The sequence below is a fragment of the Hemicordylus capensis genome, chromosome 9 (assembly GCF_027244095.1).
Source record: "Hemicordylus capensis ecotype Gifberg chromosome 9, rHemCap1.1.pri, whole genome shotgun sequence".
NCBI lineage: Eukaryota > Metazoa > Chordata > Lepidosauria > Squamata > Cordylidae > Hemicordylus > Hemicordylus capensis.
Window position 1 is genome coordinate 6,399,979 of NC_069665.1, and position 22,332 is coordinate 6,422,310.

General features: G+C 49.6%; 1 protein-coding gene across 2 annotated transcripts in view; it reads left to right on the forward strand.

The window, feature by feature from the left end:
- The first annotated feature begins 506 nt into the window (after window positions 1–506).
- The window catches only part of LOC128334268 (F-box/LRR-repeat protein 8-like), a 60,873-nt gene continuing 39,047 nt past the window's right edge, over window positions 507–22,332 (forward strand). Inside the window, exons 1-3 of one of the 2 annotated variants that reach the window (XM_053270829.1) lie at window positions 507–1,274; window positions 2,208–2,780; window positions 4,322–4,596. The gene's annotated coding sequence lies outside the window, so the exon portion shown is untranslated. The remainder of the gene's footprint in view (window positions 1,275–2,207; window positions 2,781–4,321; window positions 4,597–22,332) is intronic. The other variant, XM_053270830.1, reaches the window with a different exon arrangement.

Sequence of the window (22,332 nt, forward strand, 5' to 3'; positions counted from 1 at the left end):
CTTTGTTATCTCTTGTTAAATTACAGGCAGCTGTAGTTTTTGTTCTGAGCTTCAAGAGAAACACACACACTAGCTTCCCCTGCTGTTTGAATTCAAGAGGTCTCACAACCTTTTGGCTAGCATAGACTAAATCATGATTGTTTTACAGACAGACTGAGTATTCTATAGTGTCATTTAAACCATTAGGAGTCAGTGTTCATTAGAAAAATCAGTTTAGCCTCCTTGTGAATACATATCTTCCATATGTCCGGTGAGGCCGGCTGTCCTTACCTCTGAGGATGGACTAGTGAGAGGGCCCAAGGGACAGGGACGGGTGGCGGCCAGGAGAGAAGGGACGCGGCTCCAGTGGAGGAAGAGGAGAGCCCTGATAAGACCGAAAGGGAGGCATGCAAGGATTACTCCAGCAGCAAGACTCCCGAAGGGAGGGGGACCGAGCAGGAGGAGGGAGAAGGAGGAGAGGCCTTGGCAACAGCTGTAAGGGTTAGTCAATTGCGGGGGATAAAGGGGGTTGCTGGCTCTGCAATTGGGGGTGGATGATGCACAGCCTGGGAGGAGGCCTATAAGGAGCCGGCCGGGGACGAGAGGCTGGTTGGTGGAGAGTGTCAGGGCCCCCCAGAGAGGGGCAGACTCAAGGAGCAAGCAGCCTGGGATGGAGGCAGCCCAGGGTGATGCTCAACCACCTGCCTGTCCCTGCTCTGAGGCCGGACCCCATAAGCCTAGCCAGGCTGGGTAAAGGAGACAGGGATGTGTAGCCAGGCTTCTTAGATTTGGACCATCTTGTGGATGGATCCCAGCCAGACGCTTTGCGCTCTCACTGTAGTGACGTCAAGGCTTTGAGGGAGAACTAGGCCTCACTCGGCTTTGAGGGAGGACTAGGCCTCACTCGGCGCAGCTTTCCTTTCTTCATCAGGAAAAAAGCTGGGCAAATTCAAAACGGAAAGAGCAGCCCGGAGGAGTGGGTGGGAAGAAGACACTCATCCACCTGCTGGAGCGGAGGAAGCTTTGGGCTGTCAGTTTGGGGTCTGTCCCAGTAGTGCCCTGAGGAGGCAGCCGCGGGCAGAGAGCTGGCTGGGCCAACGGGAAGGCCGCAGCCTGTTTGTAGTCAGGGCCAGGGCTGCCAAACGCCTCAGGGGCCTCACTCCCTTGACTGATGGCTTGGAATCTGCCTTGCCAAGTTAATGAAAACTCTCTCCTGCAATCGTCTTACGAAAAGACCATTGTCCTTCTTGCATCCCTTTCCCCTTTTAATCTGACAATACATCCTTGCTGCTAAGGTGTGCTACTCTTGGTTTTGAGTCTGCCTTAGTCCTAGGCCTTGGGAGGAGGCCTAGGACTGCTCAGCCCTTTCGGGGAGGGTTTTGCCACTTGAGTCCCTCAGGAACCTTATATGGGTTTCCTCACATCAAAATAAAGGTGGTGGTGGTGGTGGCGGCAGCCTCCCGTGAATCCCTTGCAGGCAAGGATTCAAGAGTCAAGACAATCACAAATGTGAAGAGATGGAGAAGACGGAGATTAATCCTATTTGGGAGCTTTGGATAAGTGAATTTGAGTGCCCTGCCCTTCTAGTTCAATGGCGATGAATTGAAACCCTGAAGGCAGTGAAATGAGCCTCTTTAACCCTGAGCATGGGGGTCCTGCGGCAGAAGCGTTTCTTTTGTACTTAGGGCAGAGAATTAAGCGTTTCTTTTGTACTTATGGCAGAGAACGTTTAGGGCAGGCTGGCTGCAGACCCCCAAATGCTGGAGGTGCAAGTTAGAGGTGGGAGGGACACTTCCGTGAATGGTTTGGGCCTGACCTGTTGTTATGTCAATTGGGTCGGAAATTCAAAAGAGTGTTAATAGTACTGTACAGTGAACATGGGTTATTAAAGAAGTTCATGTTATTTCAGGGTATATCCCCCAAATATGGAATTTATCTTTGTCTCGTGTGTTCATTTGGTTCCATTTATATATCTCCTCATACAGACATTTTGAGGTGTGTTTTTTCAAAATTGTAAAGTAGAGGAATTTTTTTACAATGTGGTCCAATGTTAAAGAACTGTATGCATTCTGAAGTGCTATATCTTTAAAAGAAGGCCCCCCTCCCTTTTGGGGGGTGTACTGTTGTGTGTAGATATATCATTTCAGTTATGAAGAATTTGGGAGGGGTATGTATTCTTTCTTTCTTTCTTTCTTTCTCTCATTCATTTGATATTATGAATTTTGCAGTGTGCTTCTGAGCCCGCTTGAGTGAGCTAGCTGGAGCTTCGGGAGTGAATAAGAATCTAAAGACAACCACAGGGCTCTGTGGTCGCCAGGAGTCGACACCGACTTGACGGCACGCTTTATAGACGCCTGCCCAATGCTGGATCACAGACTGAAAGTAGAACTTTCAGTATGGTACAAAAGTCAAGAATTCTACACTTCCAGGACTGCATCCACACTGCTGCGTATGCTCTTAAAGAGCAATCTGGAAACAATATTGGAGCAAACTGTCAAGCTGTTGCGAATCCTGGTCACCACACCAATGACAACTGCAGAGGCAGAGCAGACATTCTTGGCACTGAAGAGACTCAAGACTTCCCTGCACAACACCATGATGGAAGAAAGACTGAATGCTTTGGCAATGCTGTCTATTGAGAAATGGATGACAGCATAAATCCTGGACTTCAACTATCGGACCATTGAACTGTTCGCCAGATGAAAAGACCATTGTGCCAACTTCCTCTACAAGACATAAGAGGCAGCAGAATTGCAAGCAACTCATGGGGCAGCAGCAGGAGGGAGTCTTCAGAAGCCAAGGTGAGTAGTTTTGCAGCAGAGCAGAGTGGTGGGCTGTGTTAATGAAACTGCTCCGGGGTGATGGGTGAACACCCCCAAAACTACCTTTTGGGCTCACATGGGGAATTTAACTCAGAAAGAAATAGTTTCATGTTGGATTTTAATTTGCACCAAGTCTGGACTCGGGAAATGACTGGACTGAGACAAGATTTAAGTTTCAAAATCAAATGAAGATATTTATTGTAGGGAGGGGTACAAAGGAGAGAGAAATGTGTGGGTAGAGCAATATTACTATCACAAATACAGTTAACTACAATGAGGTGTTTTAGCTTAGAGTCCTAATTGTATAAATTCCCAGGCAGGCAAGAGAAAGAGGCTTTTTAGAGAAGGAGGGGGTTGCATTTAAGAAAGGGGAACAGAGTTAGATTTGGGGCCCAAGGAGGGACGAAGGCTTGTATCACCTGGTCTGGACGGGGAACTCCGAGGACCACTGATGGATGCCGTGCCTCTGGAACAGGTTGGGCCAAAGCAGGTGCAGGAAAGTTGGAGAGGCTAGTCCAGGGAGGTGATGCCAGGAGAGTGCTTCCTCCATGGTCCCAGGTTAGCAGGGAAGGCTGGGCAAGAGAGCTGATCTGGAAATTGGCATGAAATACTGAACACAGCCTGGTGTGGCCTGTGAACCATAGATTGCCCAAAATGTTGATAGAGTAGGCAAAAGCGCGCAGGATGGAGTCCCAAGTGAGATATCCAAGGGAGCATGAAGATTGCAAGGAGCACCCGATGAAGTCCCAAGTAGAGCATATGAGGGAGCACTGGATGGAGTCCCAATGAAAGGTACAGGGGAACACACTGGATCATGTAGTTAGGGATCCTTATATCCCAAAACGTGCCCTGGGGGTGAATTTCAACTGGATCCCATTGCAGTTGATCTGTCTCCCCGAATGTAACAATGTGGGAATTGCTGAGGAATGCCAAGGCTTTTGTCATTAAAAAAGGGTGTATAGATGCAAGGAAGGGATTCTGCATAAACCATGAAGTCTGGTAATCTAAGCATTATTTTTGATGGGTTTGTATAGCTTGCCCAGCCTCTTTTGTGGGAGAAGGATGATTTACGATTTACCTTTGCCAGTTTATCTATCTCTTCCTGCTGAGCCAATTAGCACATTAGCTCACTGCTATCTTTCGTGTAAGGAGGGGGAAAGCCGTTCACCCTGGGTGCAGGATGGCCTTGAGGCTTTTGGTTAACTTCTGAGGTCTACTTAGAGTTAGGGAGGGCATGAATCTCTACTCCCCTTTTCAACTTGCTTGTTTAGGAGCCAACTCTAGGCGCGACTGGCCCACTGCTACTACATGTCCTGTCCTACCTGTCCACATGTGTACAAACAGAGGGTTCACAATGTTGTGAGGCTCCTGAGCATATACAGAGTGTGCTCTCCAAGGATTGAACATAGGCAGGGAGGCGTCTGGGAGCAAGGCTTTGCTAGCAATAGCTGGTAGTGCCCTGCCTTGCTCTGCTGGGCTGACTTTGCTTTCCCACTCTTCCTCTTTCTCTTGCATGGAAGATTCCAGTCCAGATGCTGCAGCCACTTTGGAGCCACACAGAACAATGCTTCTCCTGGGCCCAGAGAAACTGGGAATCTTCAGCAGCCAGAGAAAGTAGGAGTCCATTGGAGTTTGGGGAGTGCTGTCATACATAGCCTTGCCCCACTTAACTTTCTATTCCCCCCCCCCCCAGGCAATAAGGAGGATTTAATGGAGGACTGGGGTGGCTATTGAGGGGAGGCGGAGGCCACGCTCTTCTAATCTCTGGAACAAGAGCAGAACTTCAGGAACCACGGTAAGAAACACTTATATTGCTTTTCATTTTTAGCAATGCCCCAGTTGCCGTTCCGCCCACCATAGCTGGCTCCACCCCTGCATCACCCACTTTGGCTCTGCCCACCACCTGCCCTGCCTGGTGCCCACCCAGTTCCAGAAGTCACCAGCCACCACTGAAATTGGCGTCATCCCTTCCCTGGGGACGGCTCAGTTGCTTAAAGGGACCCTGCACTTAGGGAGATTTCCAAAGTGCTAGTTATGGTGGGGCAGGGGTTCTCTAATAGGGCTGACTTGTCCACTGGGAAATCCCCCCCCACCCCACCCCGAGTCAGAGGCTGCAGGAAGGGCTGTATCCCTGGGTCGTGGTGGGAATGATGGCTCTGGTTGTCCTATTGGGGGGCTGTTGGTGCCTGGTCACCGGAGGTCTGGGTTGCAGGGACCTCCCACCATGGCTCATCATCCCCTGAACTCTCCACCTCTTCCCCCAATGGGGGAGAGCCCCAGATGCAGGTCATGACAATTTCTCTCTGATGACCTCCTCCTTGGAGTGAGTGACAGGTGAGCACAAAGACATCCACCTCCCTGACTTGGCCTGCCCTCCTGATCAAACCATGACTCTCCTGAGTTACTGTGAAGGGAACTCTGACCGATATCAATGATGGATTATCCACCAATCCAAACTGAATTCTCCACACCCTCCTGAGTGGTCTAAGTGCTGTCTGTGTGCATTGTGGTATTTTTGACACATTTGGCCCTTGTAAGAACTGGTGGCTTTTCATTGCTTTGCCATCCCCTTCGGACCTTCTCTGAAAGGAAAGTGGATGACACATTTTCCTAAGAAACTAAGTAAAACTCCGAGGGAGAGGGGCCAGCTGAGTCTGTGGGGCAGACACTGAAGGCACTGGGTTTGAGCCCTGATCCCTAGAAACACGACTCATTTCATACAATGACCACCATAATAGTCTCCTTTAGAATCAAATAGACATGAAATCAGATGGATAACTGGGGGAAAAAAATCAAATGGAACTTAAGCTCTTTAATTTTTTGGGGGGGAACAATATGAGTATACAATAAAAAACTAAAGCCATATTTCTTAGAGAAACCAGGAATTGAAGGGGGTTAATTCAAGGATTTATTTCAAGAACACTAAGGAGACAAGTCTCCAACATAAAACAAACACAATGTATTTAAAAATAAAAAGCACAAACTGGTGCTAACAAATGAAACCTATTGGTCTAAGACTAGTCATACGGTCTCCTAGCAGCCCTGGAGGGCGAAGTCTATCCAGAGGCCAGGGCTCTAGCAGCTGCAAAGAAGCGCGATTTCTGTTTGGCTTGTTGCTTTTTCTAGGGGGCAGCAGTGTTAGCAGCTGGTGCTATTCAGTGTGGGAAACGCGGCAGGCCTGAGGGTTTTTGGTGCCCTAGGCAGTTTGACTTTAGTGTCCTCTTCGCCCTGGGAAAGAATGGCAGAGCCCCACTGTCACACTTGAGCCAAGCAGGCTTCTCATTCCCTGGGACTGTGGAGGACAAGGAACCATGCTGGCTTTGCAAAGTGCAGTAAATTGTCTCCCTACATTCTGGTTTTCAGAGCTCCCCTAAAGAGAAACTGAAACCCTCCCTAGATTTTAGGGTTCTGCCGAAGGAGAAACTGTGGTGTGAAATTCTCTCAAAGAATCCTCAATGAGAGATGTTTGTCTGGCTGTTCACAAAAGGACCTAAGCAAAATACAAAATAAGTGATGATATTATTATTATCATAGATGCGGAACTCTAGGTCTAACCTCTATACCAGAACCCTCTACGCAATCTCTATTAATTTTAAAACAACGTCATTTAAAAAGTTATCAACATGAGAATATAGCAAGTAAAACACTAAGATCTACTGATTTTAATATTATGCACAGTAATATAGTGTGCATAACCGGAATTCTTTTCATTCATCACTAACACAAAGAAACATGAAAGATTGAAGAAGGTTAATTCGGAAGCCCTGAGATCAAGAAAACAGCTTATAATAGTATGAATTACAGTCACCATTTTTCTACCTGCAGTTTAAAGGATGCTGTGATAAAGAATGGAATCCAGGAATGTCAAACCCTTAAAGGGTCGGCTGAAGGAGGAAATGAAAGGACTGCCCCTTTTATGAATGGGATTAATTGCCCTGCCCCCTTTTTCAACGGCTGATTCTGACAGAGCTATGATTTGGCAGGCAGCTTGTCAATCTACGGCAGGCCCGCACAATATAAAGTCAGCTGCAGTGGGGAAGCAGTTTGCCTAGAGTACAAGAGATTGTTCAAATCCCCGCCAGTTTGCTTCCCAGACTGTGCCTAGTAAATACATTTGTAGTAACCTATATTAGCCAGCAGTGATATAGGGAGGTGCTGAAAGGCATCATCTCATACTGTGTGGGAGGCGGCACTGGCAAACCACTCCTGTATTCTATCAAGAACATCAAATGGAATGTGATTGCTAGGAGTCAACACCGACTTGACGGCACAATCTTTCCTTTTCCTTGCCAATCTACAGCAGGCCTGCACAATATAAGATCTCTTCCGCTGACCCACAGGTAGACATATTCTGCAGTAATAATATCCCTGGCCAAAACTCTCCTTCTGTGCAACCATCAAAAGCCCAGGAGTCTCTTCCTGCCCACTGCTGGCAATCAGGGAAAGAACAACATTGGCATTTGATTGTTGCATGTGAGGAAGAATATCAGCTTCCCCTACCGGGGCAGCATAAGGAAGGGTGAAGCAGGGCCTGCCAGAATTCTCCCCTCCAGACCATTTCCAGTAGCAGAGGAGTCCCAATCTGTGCTGCGGCTTAGGAGGACACCCAGTGAGGGATGAGACTTGCCTCTCAGTGACGTTGGGGGTAGCTGTTTTTCGTTGAGGTGTTCATCTCCTTCTCCTAGACAGCATACATCGACAGAGCCTTCTCCTTCCTCTCTCTTTGAGCCCGATGTCACATCATCTCCCAGATGAGCCGTTGTTCCTTGGTAATTAGGTGGGAGACTTCCAGGCTGGCAGGAGGTGTCCTCCAGGGAATGAAGGTGGCCCCATTAAATTCCTGGTCTGCTGAGGATACAGAGTGCTGGGGACCAGGTGGAAGGACCTGCTGCTTTGAGGACACTTGGCAGGCAAAGAGGGATGGTAGCTGTGATGGTCTTGGACACTGAGGCTGATGGGACGTTCAGGGCTGCCCAGACGTCTTCCCAGCAAGACTGTGCTGTTGACTGTTGTCAGAGGGGACCTGTGAAAGGGCGGAGGGCCGGAGCATGAAGAGATGTGAACTCTGAGGCCTCAGCACTGGCATGGATCTTGGGTTGGCCAACGAGCTGGGCAGAGGATTGGCCACTGGGATGGCTGATGGTCCTGCTATCGAACTGGGTGGTGCCTTCCCTGCTGCTTTGTTCGGCATGGATCCCCAAGGCCTCGGTGGTGGATTAGGCACGTTTCCCCTAGATGGCCTTCCCACAGAGCTCTCAGGCCTTGGTTGGGGCAGGTTCTGCACAGGATTTCTGCCTGCACTGGTGGATTTAGCTTGGAGGTTGGTCTTAGTGAGCAGCACAGAATGGGCCCCCAGGGTATGGAAGATCCGCACGGAGTTCGTCATCATTTGGGCCAGGCTACTACTTGTAGTCGGGGGCACAGCTGGCTCTTCCACCTGGGTGGATCCACTTGCCTCTCCCCCCACTTTGTGCCTTTTCTTCTGCCCCATGTTGGCTTCTGGGACTAATAGCTGTGCTTCCCACTTCCTGACAGTACTGGAGGCATCTTGCCCTGCTTGTGTGGCCTGCTGGTTTCCCTTGGCTGTGGGGGTTGGGTGCCCAGTTCCAGTTTGCATGTGGGAATCCTCTGCATGACCTTCCCTTGCTGTTGGGGGAAGGGGTGCTTTGGCCTTCTCCCCTGTTCGTTCTTTCCCTTCAGCCTTTGGGCTCCCCCTTGGCACCTTCAGTGCAGGCACTCTTTCTGTCCCTGCCCTTGCCCTCTCCCCATTTCTTTCCTCAGGGATGTTCCTGTGACCCTCCTTCCCATCTGAGGTGGCCTTTCCCTTTTTATTCATCATTGGGTGTTTTGGCAGAGGGGTGATGGGGGGCAACAAGTCATTGGGATTTCCCTTTGGCTCGCCACTTTTGCTTTCCTTATTTCCTGTGGGTACAAGACAGGATGCTCTTGGAAGGTGCTTTCCCCAAAGAACTGTCTTTGGTTGGCTCAGGATTCCCAGGCAGGAAGAGTCCTTCTTGAAGAAACCGCTCCATGGATACAACGAGCTTCTTCTTCATTTGAGGCAACTCTGGAGGCAGCGGAAACTCCTCAGTGAGGTGTGCTGTGACTCCCTTGGCCATTCCTGGACCCTCTGGCTGGGGAGAAGATGGTGGATGGCATTCTGGGTGCCTGCTAGAAAGGAAGAAGACCAGAGATCTAGAAGTCTGGGGAAAACTGACAAAGTCTCCAACTTGTCAGAAAGTTAAAATAATGAAAATATTTCAATGGACAAGAGTTGCATAGGAATAGGGTCCCAAAGGCCAGATCTGGGTTCATTCTTTGTGGGCAGCTTTTTCCCATTCCATGGCACAGATGCTCAGGGGGTGGCATTCCCCCCCCCCAACCCACATCAGACCTCCATTGCTGGACCCCCTTAGCACAAGGTTCTAGAAGGGCTGGTTGGGCCCAGTCATGGGACTGTTCTTCCCCCACAATGGTGCACACCCACCTCTTATCACTCCCAACTCTGGGATCTTCATCCTTGGTTCTAAATGAACAGGCTGAACAGGGAGGAGTTCACCCAGCTGAGGGACAGTGCTGGCGCTGAAGCCTTCTACTTGCTGAGTAGGAGGTTCTTTCTGTTGGATGGCCAGTGGCTGCTCAGTGGCAGGAATCAAGACTCAAAGAGAAGGATGGAGGAGGACCAGGGGATGGGTCAGGATCTTATCGAGAGCCAGCCCTGCCGTGTGGTAAGGGGAGATGGTGGATTTCGGCCCCAAGGGAGATTGGTGGAGAGGGAAGGGAGCAGGTATGACCCCTTATGGGCCTCAAGCAGTTGCAGGGCTGAGGGGAGCAGGAATTCTCATCCAAAGAGTTTTCAAACATTCCACCATTGGGGCAGACATTGAGTCATCCAGTAAGCAATCCAGTGAGCAACTCCTACGCATTGCAAAGAGCTCTGGGGTACGTTTCAGGTTGCATGCTCTATTCCCATGGCCAGGCCTGGCAAGTTATGGGAACTGGGAGCAGACAATGTGCTCTAGAAATGAAACCCTAGGGCTAGAGGGATGAGTGATAGTGGGCCAGTGGACCAGCTGTCTTTGGGGATACTTCTTGATCTTCTCCCCCACTGGAGGGCAACTGATGAACCCCAGGAGTCCCAATGAGTTCCTTGATGAGCATAGCCCCAAGGGAAGGGTTGCACTGGACAAATGGGAAGGACAAAGGGAGCCCTGGGTGGGAGGACTCCTCTCTCCCAAACACCAGTACAAACCTCTGGAGGCGCGTCGGATATACGTTGGGTGGCGCGAAACCCCCCAGTGGCAGTGGGTGCGATGCTGCTTTCTGACTCCAATCTGTGGACCATCAGAACCCTATTCCTGTTTGGCACAGCTGGTGGCGTTGGGGCTGTCCTGCCTATGGAGCCTGTAGTAGCCATGGAAGCCAGCGGCCCAAAGAAGGGACCGGGGAGATGGTAGGCAGAAGGCATCAGGTGCTCTTGCTGGGACTCACCACCCAGTTCTTGTGGGAGAGGATGTGTTGGATTGCTCTCCCTGCTGGCCCATTCTAGGATGGACTCAATGAAGAGCAGATTCAGTGGAGGTGGAGCTGCTGGTGTTTGCCAGCAGCCACCAGCGACTCTCCATTAGCAACTCTCCTCCTTCCCATGCAGAGCTTGATGTGGGATTGCTTGAGCCAGCAGACAGCTGCTTGTTGGAGGACTCATCTGTAAGGAAAAGGAAGGGGAGGCACCCTGATTGCAGGAGTCTCACAACAGCCCTGCAAAGGAGGCCCATATTAAGCCTTGCAGACAGATGGGCCTGAGAATGAGAGAAGAAGTGCCTGGCCCCAGGCTGCCTGCTGAACCCATGGCTTCAGTGCCTTGCAAGGAGGCACTGTCTGATACAACACCCACCTCTCTGCTGGGCTGCTCTGAACACAGCAACACTTCATTTCGGCTAAGGAAGCCCAAGAACCCTGAGGCAGTGAACTGGCACACTCCTCCCACTCTCAGTCCTGAAGGCCTTTCAGAGTTGCTGCTGCATCTCGTAGAGTATTAGTTGGGAATGACCTTGTTGGTCTTCAATGCATCCCCTCCTTAAATTGAGGGGGATGCCCTCAAACCATCCAGCCCTTGGTCTCGTAGGGCTTTCTGCTGTTGTTGTCTAGAGGTGTGCAAAAATCTATTCTTATGATTCGGTTTTGCCTCTATCAAATCAAATTTTTCATCTAATCAGCCAGCTATTCATTGCTAGCTGGTTCGATGAATCAAATGGGAATTTCACACAAAAAACCACCCCTTGACTTATGGATACTTGAATGAACCCACTCTTCCCTATGGGTAAGTCCTAGGGATATCAGTGTGGGTTGGGTGGTAGGGCATGATGGGTGCTACCTACCATCCAACCCACAAAAGAAATGAGAAAGCAGACAATTTAAAAAATCAACTTTCTCCCCCAGAACCAAAGCACCTTCTCTATCCTCAAAGCAGGGGGGCTGCCCTCAAACCACCCAGACCTTGTTCTTGTGGGGCTTCCTGCTGTTCTCTTCTCCCCCAGCACCCCGTTGCTGCCCATCCCATGAGAATCACTTCTCCAGCCAGTCTTGCCACCTCTTTTCTATCAAGAGGAGTAGCCAGCCAAGATGGAGGATGTGTGTGCAACTGCCATGGTCAGGGCACTGGTCTCTAGCTCACTCCAACATCCTTGCTCTCCAAGGTCCGAGGTCGAGCTGTTTCCCAACGAGGTCTGTTTAAATGTAGATGCTGAGTCTGGGACCTGGGGGGTGCAGAGCATGGAGAGACCTGCTCCCCTCTGAGCATTTTTGGTTCCAGGAGGCCAGAGAATGGTGTGGTTCCAATTGGATTTCAGAGTGAGAGGCAGTTAGTCTGAGCTGAAGGGGCAGCCCTGGGAGGAAAGAGGCCATTCCAGGGGAACCAAGGAGGCAATTAGACCAGAACAAGTGAAGAAACCCTTTGCACACATTGTGCCTATGGAAAGGCTCTCCCAACCAGGAGTAGGTTCTTTTGGATACTCAGCGCAGTCCTGGGCATCAGTTAACACACACCTGTCAAATTCCCCTTCATTTGGATTCAGACTATGATTTAACAAGAAACAGAATCCGTTCAAAAATATCACTGAGAAATTTCTATTTTCCTTTCCCCACACTTATATAGCTTTGTCCTGAATCAATTATTGCAGAAAAACTACCAACCCCTTTTAACTCCAATATTAAAAATCTTGCCGAATGTGTGACCTCTTGCTGAACACTCCCATGGGTGATGCCAGTTTCTCTCCTCCAAATTTCTTATGCTGGCAGCAGACCCAGAGAAAGGCCCCTCCCTGTTGCAGTTAAAGGGCATTACTACTACTGCTACTATTAATATTTATATTGCTTTTCACCAAATTTCCCAAAGTGGTTTACATAGATAAATAAGAATAAATAAATTAAATCAGCTCTCTGTCCCCAAAGGGCCCACAATCTAAAAAGAAACACAAGACCCCAGCAACAGCCACTGGAGGGGAAGCTGTGCTGGGGATGGGTAGGGCCAGTTGCTCACCCCCTGCTCAATAATGAGAATCACCACTTTTAAAAGGTGCCTCTGCTCAGCAGGGCACTCCCCTCCTCTTTCTGAACTGAAACAAAGTACTTCAAATAGGCCTTTCTGGATCTTCCCTCTCAGTGACCCCCCCCTTCCCCTCCTCTGTTATGCATGATCACCCCTACTAGCAATATTGTAATTTCCTTGGGGCAGGGAACTGAATCTTGCCCATGCCTCTTTATAAGGGGCCATTGATTTTTCCAGTTAAGAAGGAACTAAATAAAAATGTTAAGGTAAGGAAGAAAAAATTGGAAAGGAGAGGTGTGATAGAAAGTAAGAAACATGTGACCCCAGATGAGATCCAAGGCACAATCTGCCAAGATGAATCACCACCGAAATCCATGGCACCATTTCCTACCTGCCATGATGACAGTAAATGTCCAAAGAAGACAACAAAGAAGATAATCTCTCCGGTAAGAGCAGACACATGCCTGCACTCCTTAACCGCGGGAGAGTTGGTTAGGGAGTGGACTGCTGAAACACAATGATGCAAAATTGTGGTCCGTATGGCAACCTGCAGGTGGTGGGGTAGGGACCAGAAGAATGTTGGAAGTGGAATGTGATGATGGGAGCTGATGTCATGGCGGAAGGTGGAGGAGCAGACCAGGGACAACCATGAAGAGCTAAGATGGAGTGAAGGAATGCTCAGCTCCTCCAGCCTGGTAGACTAAGCATCTTCACACAAGTTCTCTGCAGACATCAAGCTATTACTCTTCCTCACGTGCACTTCCGGAAGGGGAACCGAGTCCCAAGTTTCCGGAGAGTCCATTTCAAGTCTATTTGGCCATTGGAAGGCTCTTTGGGGTTTGAATGGAAGCCCAGCATGCCATGCTCTCAGGTTTCCTCTTTGGCATCCCCATCTTGCATTCGTGGGAGCTAATCCCCAAGGGATGGAAGGATTGAGGATCCTGTGGTCCTCTTCCCATTGCACCGGGAAGCTTTTAAATCCTGTGTTGTAAGTTTTTATCCCTCTGTGGTAAGCATGTGGGTGAGAGGGCATCCATAAGAGAAAGTCGCAAAGTACCTTTCCACAAGGACTCTGAATCAGAATGTCCTGGGTGCAGATCTTACCCTTCCTCCAGAAAAGGCCTCAAGAAACCTCTCTCTCATCTTCAACCCCCATCCACAATACGGGGCTCATAAATCCAACAGACATTTCAGGATTGTTCTAGGTATCTCCATGAAATACTTTTGAGTGCTGTAAAAAGGCCAAATATTTTGTACATTCATCTCCTACCTTTCTTCAGTGCTAGGTTCCTCAAGCAATCTCCCAGCAACCAGCCAGGCTCTGCTTCAGTTAGGTTCCTGCATCATCTGCCTTCTTCACACCATCGTTCTCAATGTTGCTTGACATCTCCTCATTGTAGCACTTTCATGTTTCAGGCTGCAGGTGAGGGCTCACATGATGGCTGCTGGCCCCTCCATACTAGCAACATTTCCTCCACACCAAAATAGAAAAAAAGAGAGTGTAATGGAATTACATTATTCCTGAACAGGCAAGCATTCTATCTGACTTTTGAATTCTTTGGGATGAATTGGAGTTGCTGCCTTTAGGTTTTAATAATGTTGCAGATCATAAGACCTGGGGTTTCAGGTGGTGCCTGGGATGGTTTGTTTATCTGGTACAGTGGTGTCTAGGAAAGAGTATCTCAAAGTTTAAGGTTTCCAATGTTTCCTTTGAAAATGATTTGGATAGATGGTTTAAGATTCCTTTGAATCTTTGAGGTGGAATAAATCTTGTTCAAGATGAATGTATGGCTTAGAACTTATTCTCTCTCACATGTACGTGTCTATGTGTTTATGGAGGGAGAGATCTTCCTACTTCTATACCTGCTTCATCTTTTAAAAGGTTATTCAAATTAGAGAGTTTTTATGGCAAGGAGGGGCTTCCTAAATTATCTTTCTGTAAATTACAACTACCTGTTAGAGAACGTGGGTTTAATTGCCCACATTTCCAAGCTGATCACTGGCCTTCTCTTTGAGTGTCTGTAGTGGGATGGAATGGTGAAACTCGGGTTTCAGTCTCACTTGGACCACAACTTGCAAGTTATAATAATAAACTTTTTGTTAGCCACCTCATAACAAATGGTTCTCTGAGTGACTCACAACAGAGGATTAAAACATAAAATGCGTGACTTCACTGTCATCTTTTTATGACAACCTGTTCTGTAGTCATTAGAACTTCTTGTTATCCATCAGCTCGTGCAGCCATTCCAAGTAGTATTCAACATTGCACATCCAGTAAATTGTACAAATAATCACTTTGGACATTTACATTCATCTCTCAAGAGAGATACAAAAAAGATTTAGACCTGTTGTACATTGCTAGTTCATTACAATTTTTGTAATGCATTGTAACATGTTTTATAAAGATTGGAAGATGTTATATGATGTATACTGTTTGCATTACATTATTTGCATAGCAGTATCTGGTTTTATCATTTTTGCTGTGTATTCTATGACACTACCCCCTTTTTTGTTGATTCTGCTCTGTCAGAACATGAACAATAGTTTATTAGTAGTGCAATATATTAATGTATTGAATTTATCCTATATATTTATATACTGCTTTTCTAAGCATGTTAATGCTAAATAAAGAACTGTATTTTGAAACAAAGAAGGAGTGGCAAACCTAGTCTGCAGTGAGATGGAATGGTGAAACTCGGGTTTCAGTCCCACTTGGACCACAACCTGTGAGTTATGATGTGGCCTCATTGAAATCTGGGCAGGTATTAGTTTCATCAATAGTTTGTTCATCAATCTGTATCTTCAACTGTGCTTCATGCTGCACCATGTATATGGAGAGGCATATATGGATGTGGCTGTAGCTCAGTGGTGGAGCATCTGCTTTGCCTGCAGAAGGTCCCGGGTTCAATCCCTGACAGCATCTCCAGGTATACTTTGGGGACAAGGCACCTTAAGGACCACTCTCCCTCCCACCATATGAGTCTGCTTGCCTGTTAGCATCCTCAGCGGAGAATTATTTGCATGTTCCTTTGCTTTCTGAGGCTCAACTGACAGGGCCATGTGAGAGGCCTTTTCTGTGACACCACTCACTATGTGGAGCTCCTTGCCATGTGATGCAAGCTTAGCTTGCTCTGACTATATAGTTTGGGTAATTGTGCCTGTTTCAACAGGTCTTTGCTGGAGTAATGAGAAGTGTGAGTTCCCTCCACCAGGTGCCAAACCTACCTCCCCAATCCTCCTCTCAGCACCCCACCCATCTTTCTGAACCTCATCTGATGTCACCATCTATCCACTCTGGGACAAAAGCATAAAGTCATTAAAGAAAGAAAAAGACCCAGTAGCTTGGTGAAGTCAGCAAGAGGGTGGAACAGACAGGGCAAAAAAAATGAAGGGAACCAAAAAGAAACCACTTTACTGACATTTAGTCAGAAGAATAAATTGGCCATGTAAATGTGAGTGCTTAATTTGCTTTTTCGTGTTGCACGAGCACTTAAAAGGGTAGGATACAGACCCTTCTAGGTCCCAGAATCAATCTCTTCTACTGCTCCTATCTTGGCTACTCGAACCTCCTTAATACCAGTCTCTTATCTGCTTCTCCTGAAACTCTCCTGCCTTTTCTGCTGGGTGGGTCTAATCTTGCCTTCTGTTTTCTCTCCCCTGAAACCTCCACTATCTACCTGCCCCCCCCCTTTTACCCCACTGGCCCAAATCCTCTCCTGGCTTATTGGTAAAAATATCCCCTTGGCCCCCAATCCATTTGCATCTCTGGAGAGATTTCTTTCCTGTTTGCATCTCTGGAGATCGATTTGCATCTCTGGAGAGATTTTCTTTCCTGTTCTTGCTGAGTCCGGGTCTCCGGCATGGCAGGGATTCAGGAAGGACACATCCATTGGACAGCTCCAAGGGCAAAAGGTTCAGGGCCTTGGCTAACCCCCAAAATGGTCCTAGAAGAGCTGGTTATAGCAACATAAGGGGAGTGCTTCTGAATGCTATCCAGATAGAGTGGATTGGCCCCTTCCCTGGGGATGGCTCAGTTGCTTAAAGGGACCTTGCCCAATCTTTACACTGCTGATTCTGGTGGGACCAGGGGCCGGTAGGGTTGTGGTCCTTGGGTTGTGGTGGGGTCTTATGGCTCTGGTGGTCCTGCTGAGAGGAGACCTGGTGGTGCCTGGTCATCTGAGATATTGGTTGTAGGAACCTCCTACCCTGGCTCAACAACCCCTAAACTATCCGCCTCTTCCCCCAATGGAGGAGAGCCCCAGATGCAGGTCATGACAATTTCTCACTGTTGACCTCCTCCTTGGAGTGAGTGACAGCTGAACACATAGATATGGCCTTGCGAAGTGCTGCAGATGCTCTCCTTATATCTGGGTATTCAGTACTAGCCTAGAGAGAAACTGAAACCCTCCCTGGATTTCAGGGTTCTTGCCAAGGAGAAATTATGGAGTGAAATCCCCTCCAAGAATCCCAGATGAGAGATGTTTGGCTCTTCGCAAAGGACCTAAGCAAAATACAAAAGAAAGACATACTCTTGTCAACGAAGATGCAGAACTCTAGCCTTAACCTCTATACCAGAACCCTCAACCCAATCTGTACTAATGTTAAAAAAAATCATTAAAAAAATTATCAACACCAGAAGATAACAGGTAAAATGTTAAGATTTACTGATTTTAAAAAAGAAGTTATAAAAGCTTGTGATCATATTTGGGGCGGGGGGGGAGGTGTAATATATTGTGAGTAAGCTGAATTCTTTTCATTCACTGCCAACATAAAATAGACTAAAGAAACATGAGAGGTTGAAGAAAGAGAATTGGGAAGCCCTGAGATCATGGAAAGAGCTTATAATAGAGAGAATTACAGCCACAGTTTTTCTTCCCACTGTTTAAAAGGTGCTGCGATAAAGAATGGAATCCAGGAATGTCGGAGCCTTAAAGGGTCGGCTGAAGGAGGAAATGAAAGGACGGCCCCTTTTACAAAGGGGGTTAATTGCCCCACCCCCTTTTTCAACGGCTGCGTCTGACAGAGCTATGGTTTGTCAGGCATCTTGTCAATCTACAGCAGGCACGCACAATATAAGGTCTCTTCTGCCAGGCCACAGATTGTGCCGCAACAGCACCCCAGGCCCAAACCCACCATCCATCCAACCACCAAAAGCACAGGAGTCCCTTCCTGCCCCCTGCCGGCAATCAGGGAAAGAAGAGTACAGGCTTTTGATCATTGCCCGTGAAGGAGAAGACCAGCTTTCCCTCTCAGGGCGGCAGGAGGAAGGGTGAAGACGGGCCCGTCAGAGTTCTCCCCACCAGGCCATCTCCAGTCCTGCTGCTTAGGAGGACACCCAGCGAGAGACGAGACTTGCCTCTCAGTGGCGCCAGGGGTAGCCATACTGAAGGGAGATGTTCATTTCCTTCTCCCGCTCCACGAAATATTGCTTCCTGCCGGCTGATGTCCACTGAGCCGCCTCCTCCCTCGCTCTTTGAGCCCACCGCCGCATCAGCTACCGGACGGGCCGTTGCTCTTCAGTAATGGGCCGGGAGACTTCCAGGTGGGCCGGGGGCGTCCTCCAAGGGATGAACGTGGCCCCATTAAATTCCTGGTCTCGTGAGACTGTTGTGCTCTGGGGACCAGGTGGAAGGACCGGATGCCATGTGGAGGTTTGGTGGGCAAGGAGTAAGGGTCTGTGGGTTAGTCTGGGATCCCAAAGTTGTGGCTGTGGTTGATGGGCTGGCTGGGGCTGGCCAAATGTCCTCCCAGCAAGGCACTGCAGTCGCAAGGTATTCGCCTGTGCAAGGGAGGAGGGCCGGGATCCCGGCGGCCTCCACACTGGCATTGAACGTGGATTAGCCAGTGAGCTAGGTGGAAGGTTGGCCATCGGGATGGCTGCTGCCTGGCCATGGAACTGAGCGGTGCCTTCCCCGATGGTCTGCTTGGCATAGCAGCCAAAGGCCTTGGTGGAGGCTCAGCCACATTCCCCCATGGTGGCCTTCCCATGGACATCGCTGGTGTTTGGGGGGGCACGCTCTGCCCAGGATGTCCTTCTGCACTCTTGGATTTTGCCGGGGGCCCCAGGGCATGGAACACCTGCACGGAGTCCCGCATCATTCTGGCCAGGCTGCTCCTCGGAGTCGGGGGCACAGTCTGGGCGGATCCACTGGACTCTGCCCCCACTTTCTGCCTCTTGGTGTCCCCAGCTTCGGCTTCAGGTGGTAGCAGCCGTGCTTTCCCTCTTCCTGGCAGGACCTGAGGCATTTTCAGCAGCTTCTGGCCTGGCATGGTGCCTGCTGGTTTCCTGGGCTGCTGGGGTGGGACGGCCAGCTCCAGATGGCAAGTGGGGATCTTCTGTGCGGTTCTCCCTTCCTTCTGGTCCAGGGGTGCTTTGGCCATCTCTCCTGATCTCTCCTCCCCCTCAGCCTTTGGGCTTCCCCGTGGCACCTTGGGTGCTGGCACGCTCTCTGCCGCTGCTGCCCTTGCCCTCTTTCCATTGTTCTCCACAGGGAGTTTCCTGCCCACTTCCTCCCCATATGAGCGGGCCTTTGCCTTTTTAGGTGCCGAGGTGATGGGCGACAAAAAGTCAAAGAGTTGCACCCTTGGCTTGGCACATTGGGTGTCTTTCTCTCGTGGGGCTACCACATGGGAAGCCGTTCCCTTGGCGAGCACTTTGGTTGTCTCTGGTGGAGGAGGCGGAAAGAGGAATTCTGGAAGCAACTGCTGATTTGGAACAAGGAGCTTCTTCTGAATTGGAGGGCCCTTAGGGCGCAGCTGAATCTCCCCAGTGGGCGGGGCTGTTCCTCCCTTGGCCATTCCTCGACCCTGCAGCTGGGGAGGAGATGGTGGGTGGCGCTCCTGGGTCCCTGCTAGAAAGGAAGAAGAGAAGTCTGTTGTTTGGTAAAAGATGGAGCAAGTCTGTAACTTCCAGGCAAGTTCTAATAATGAAAACATTTCAATGGAGAAGAGTTGCAAAGGAATGGGGTCCCAAAGGCTGGATCTGGGCTCATTCTTTGTGGGCAGCTTTTCCCCATCCCAAGGCACAGATGCTGAGGGAGTGGCATTTCCCCCAACCCACATCAGACCTCCACTGTTCAACTCTCTTAGCACAAGGTTCTCGAAGGGCTGGTGGGGCCAGTCACGGGACTGTTCTTCCCCCACAATGGTGCACACCCACCTCTGATCATTCCCAACTCCGGGATCTTCATCTTTGTTTCTAAATGAACATGCTGGATAGTGAGGAGTTCACCCAGCTGAGGGACAGCACTGGTGCTGATGAATCCTTCTCCTTGCTGAGTAGGAGGTTCCTTTTGTTGGACAGCCAGTGGCTGGTAACTGGGCCAATATGGCTGCCCAGTGGCAGGAATCAAGACTGAAAGAAAGATGGAGGATGACGAGGGGATGGGTCAGGATCTGATCTAGAGCCAGCCCTGCCATGTGCTAAAGGGAGGTGGTAGATTTCAGCCCTGAGGGAGGGGAAGGGAAGGGGCAGGTCTAACTCCTTAGGGGGATCAAGCAGTCACGGACGGGATGGGGTGAGGGGAGCAGGAATTCTCATCCAAAGACAGCTTTCAAACATTCCACATTGAGGCAGTCATTTAGTCATCCAGTGATCAGCTCTTGCACATTTCTGAAAACTCTGGGCTATGTTTCAGAATGCATGCTCTATTCCTATGGCCAGTCCTGGAAAGGTGTTTCCCCATGTGTGGAGTGGGAAGAGATTGTGTACTCTAGAAATGCAGCCCCAGGGCTATAGGGATGAGGAGCAGCGGTGGGAGAGCTGTCTGTGGGGAGAATTGTTGGCCCTCTTTGCAAAGAGCCAAGGCCTGCTTCCTGATCTTCTTCAACAGGGTTCCCAGGAATATATTTTGAAGACCACGGCCTCAAGAGAAGGATTGCACCAGACACATAGGAAGGATACAGGGAGCCCTAGGTGGGAGGATGCCCCTTTCCCAACATCACCACAAACCTCTGGAAGCCCATCGGATAAATGTTGTCTTGCCGCTTCTGGGCTGATCTGGTGGGGCTGGGCAGAACCCTCCAGCGGCAGCGGTGGTGGTGCTGCCTTCTGATTGCAGCCGGTGTGCCAGCAGAACCAGATTCCTCTTGTGTGCTGGGTCAGCCCTGCCCGGCTGGACCAGAGATGTTCTTTCAGCAGGAGGGATGGGGGCTAGTGTTCCATGTCTGTAGACAGTAGCCGCCCTCCCCCCATGCAAATGTGCCTGGATCTCTGCCGACCCTGAAGCTGGCAACTGTACAAGCTTCAGGCTTGGCATGGCATGCACATATTGATGCCCATACACTTGGGCCATGGGGCCCACAGTGGGATGGTTGGGGGCCAGCGGCCCAAAAAAGGATCCAGGGAGATGGTAGGGGGATGCCGCCGGTGAGCCAGGCCACTGGCGCTCCCGTTGCGGCTTCCCCAGATCTCCCTCTGCTGGATTGCTGTGGTCCCTATTGTCCCTCCCTTTGATGGACTGAAGGGAGAGGTCAGAGACTGATGACCACATGGAGGTGGAGCCAATGGTCGCAGTCGGGGTGTTAAGGAAGCTGCTGGGCGAACCTCCTCCTCCCCCTACTGAGCTTGCAGTCGTAAAGGCTGAGCCAGCAGACGGCCTCTTGTCAGTCGACTCATCTGTAAGAAAAAGGAAGGGGGCGCCCTGATTTCCATAATCAGTTGGGAAGGATTGCCCTTGGCAGGCTTAACCTTTTAGTTGGGTTTGACCATGGAAGTCTTCAATGCATCCCTCTCCTCAGAGCAGGCGGGCTGCCCTACAACCACCTAGCCGTTGGTCCTGTGGGGCTTCCTGCTGTTCTCTTCTCCCCCAGAACCACATTGCTTCTGATTCCACTGATTGCTTCCCATCCCCTGAGAATCACTTTCCCATCCAATCTTGCCTCCTCATCCCATCAAGAGAATAGACCCTCCCACCGGCTGTGGCCAGCCAAGACGGAGGATGTCTGTCCAGCTGCCATGGACTACTGGTACTACTACCATGACTATCAATATTGATATATGGCTTCTCACCCAATTTTCCAAAGCGGTTTACATAGAGAAATAAAAATAAATGCAATGGCTCTCTGTCCCCAAATGGCAGTCCCAGTCTAAAAAGAAACATAAGATAGACGCCAGTAACAGCCACTGGAGGGATGCTGTGCTGCGGTTGGATAGGGCCAGTTGCTCTCCCCCGCTCAGTAAAGAGAATCACCACTTTAAAAAGGTGCCTCTTTGCTCAGTGAGCAGGGCACTCCACTCCTCTTTCTTGCTTGAGTTCATTCTTACCTGGAATCATCAAAGGCCTGTTACAAAGTGGCCCAGGCAAGATACAGTTCTCTGCCCCAAGGAAATTACAGTCTCAATGTTGCCAGTAGGGGTGACCATGCACAACAGGGAGGGAAGGGGAGGCAAAGGTCACTGAGCGGTACGGTGCATAGCGGCTAGGCCTTTAGAGGTAAGAATGAGCTAAATAAAAATGGTAAGGAAAGGAATAACCTCTTTGGACAGAAGGTAGAAAAAGCTGGGAATGGATGGTGTGGTAGAAAGTAGGATAGAGGAAAGCAAGGAAAATGTGACCCCAATAGGACCCCATTGGAGACATGGGGCACAAAATGAGGACTCTACTGAGTCCTCCTGGATGGCACCATTTCCTACCTGCCATGATGACAGTCAAGGTCCTAACAAGACAACTAGACAACAAGAATACCAGATGATCTCTCCAGTGAGAGGATTCTGGTGTCCATACTCCTTAACCGCTGGAGAGTCCCAACGATGTGTAATTGTTTATTGCGGTCCCTACGGCAACCTGCAGCTGGTGCGGTAGGGGCCAGAAGAACGTCGGAAGCGGAATGTGATGATGCAAGATGATGTCATGGCGGAAAGCAGAGGAGCAGACCAGGGACCACCATGAAGACCTGTGATGGAGTGAAGGAAAGCTCAGCTCCCCCAGCCTTGTACCTCAATGGCCATGGCCCTAAAGGTAGTGAAATGTGCCGCTTTAGCCC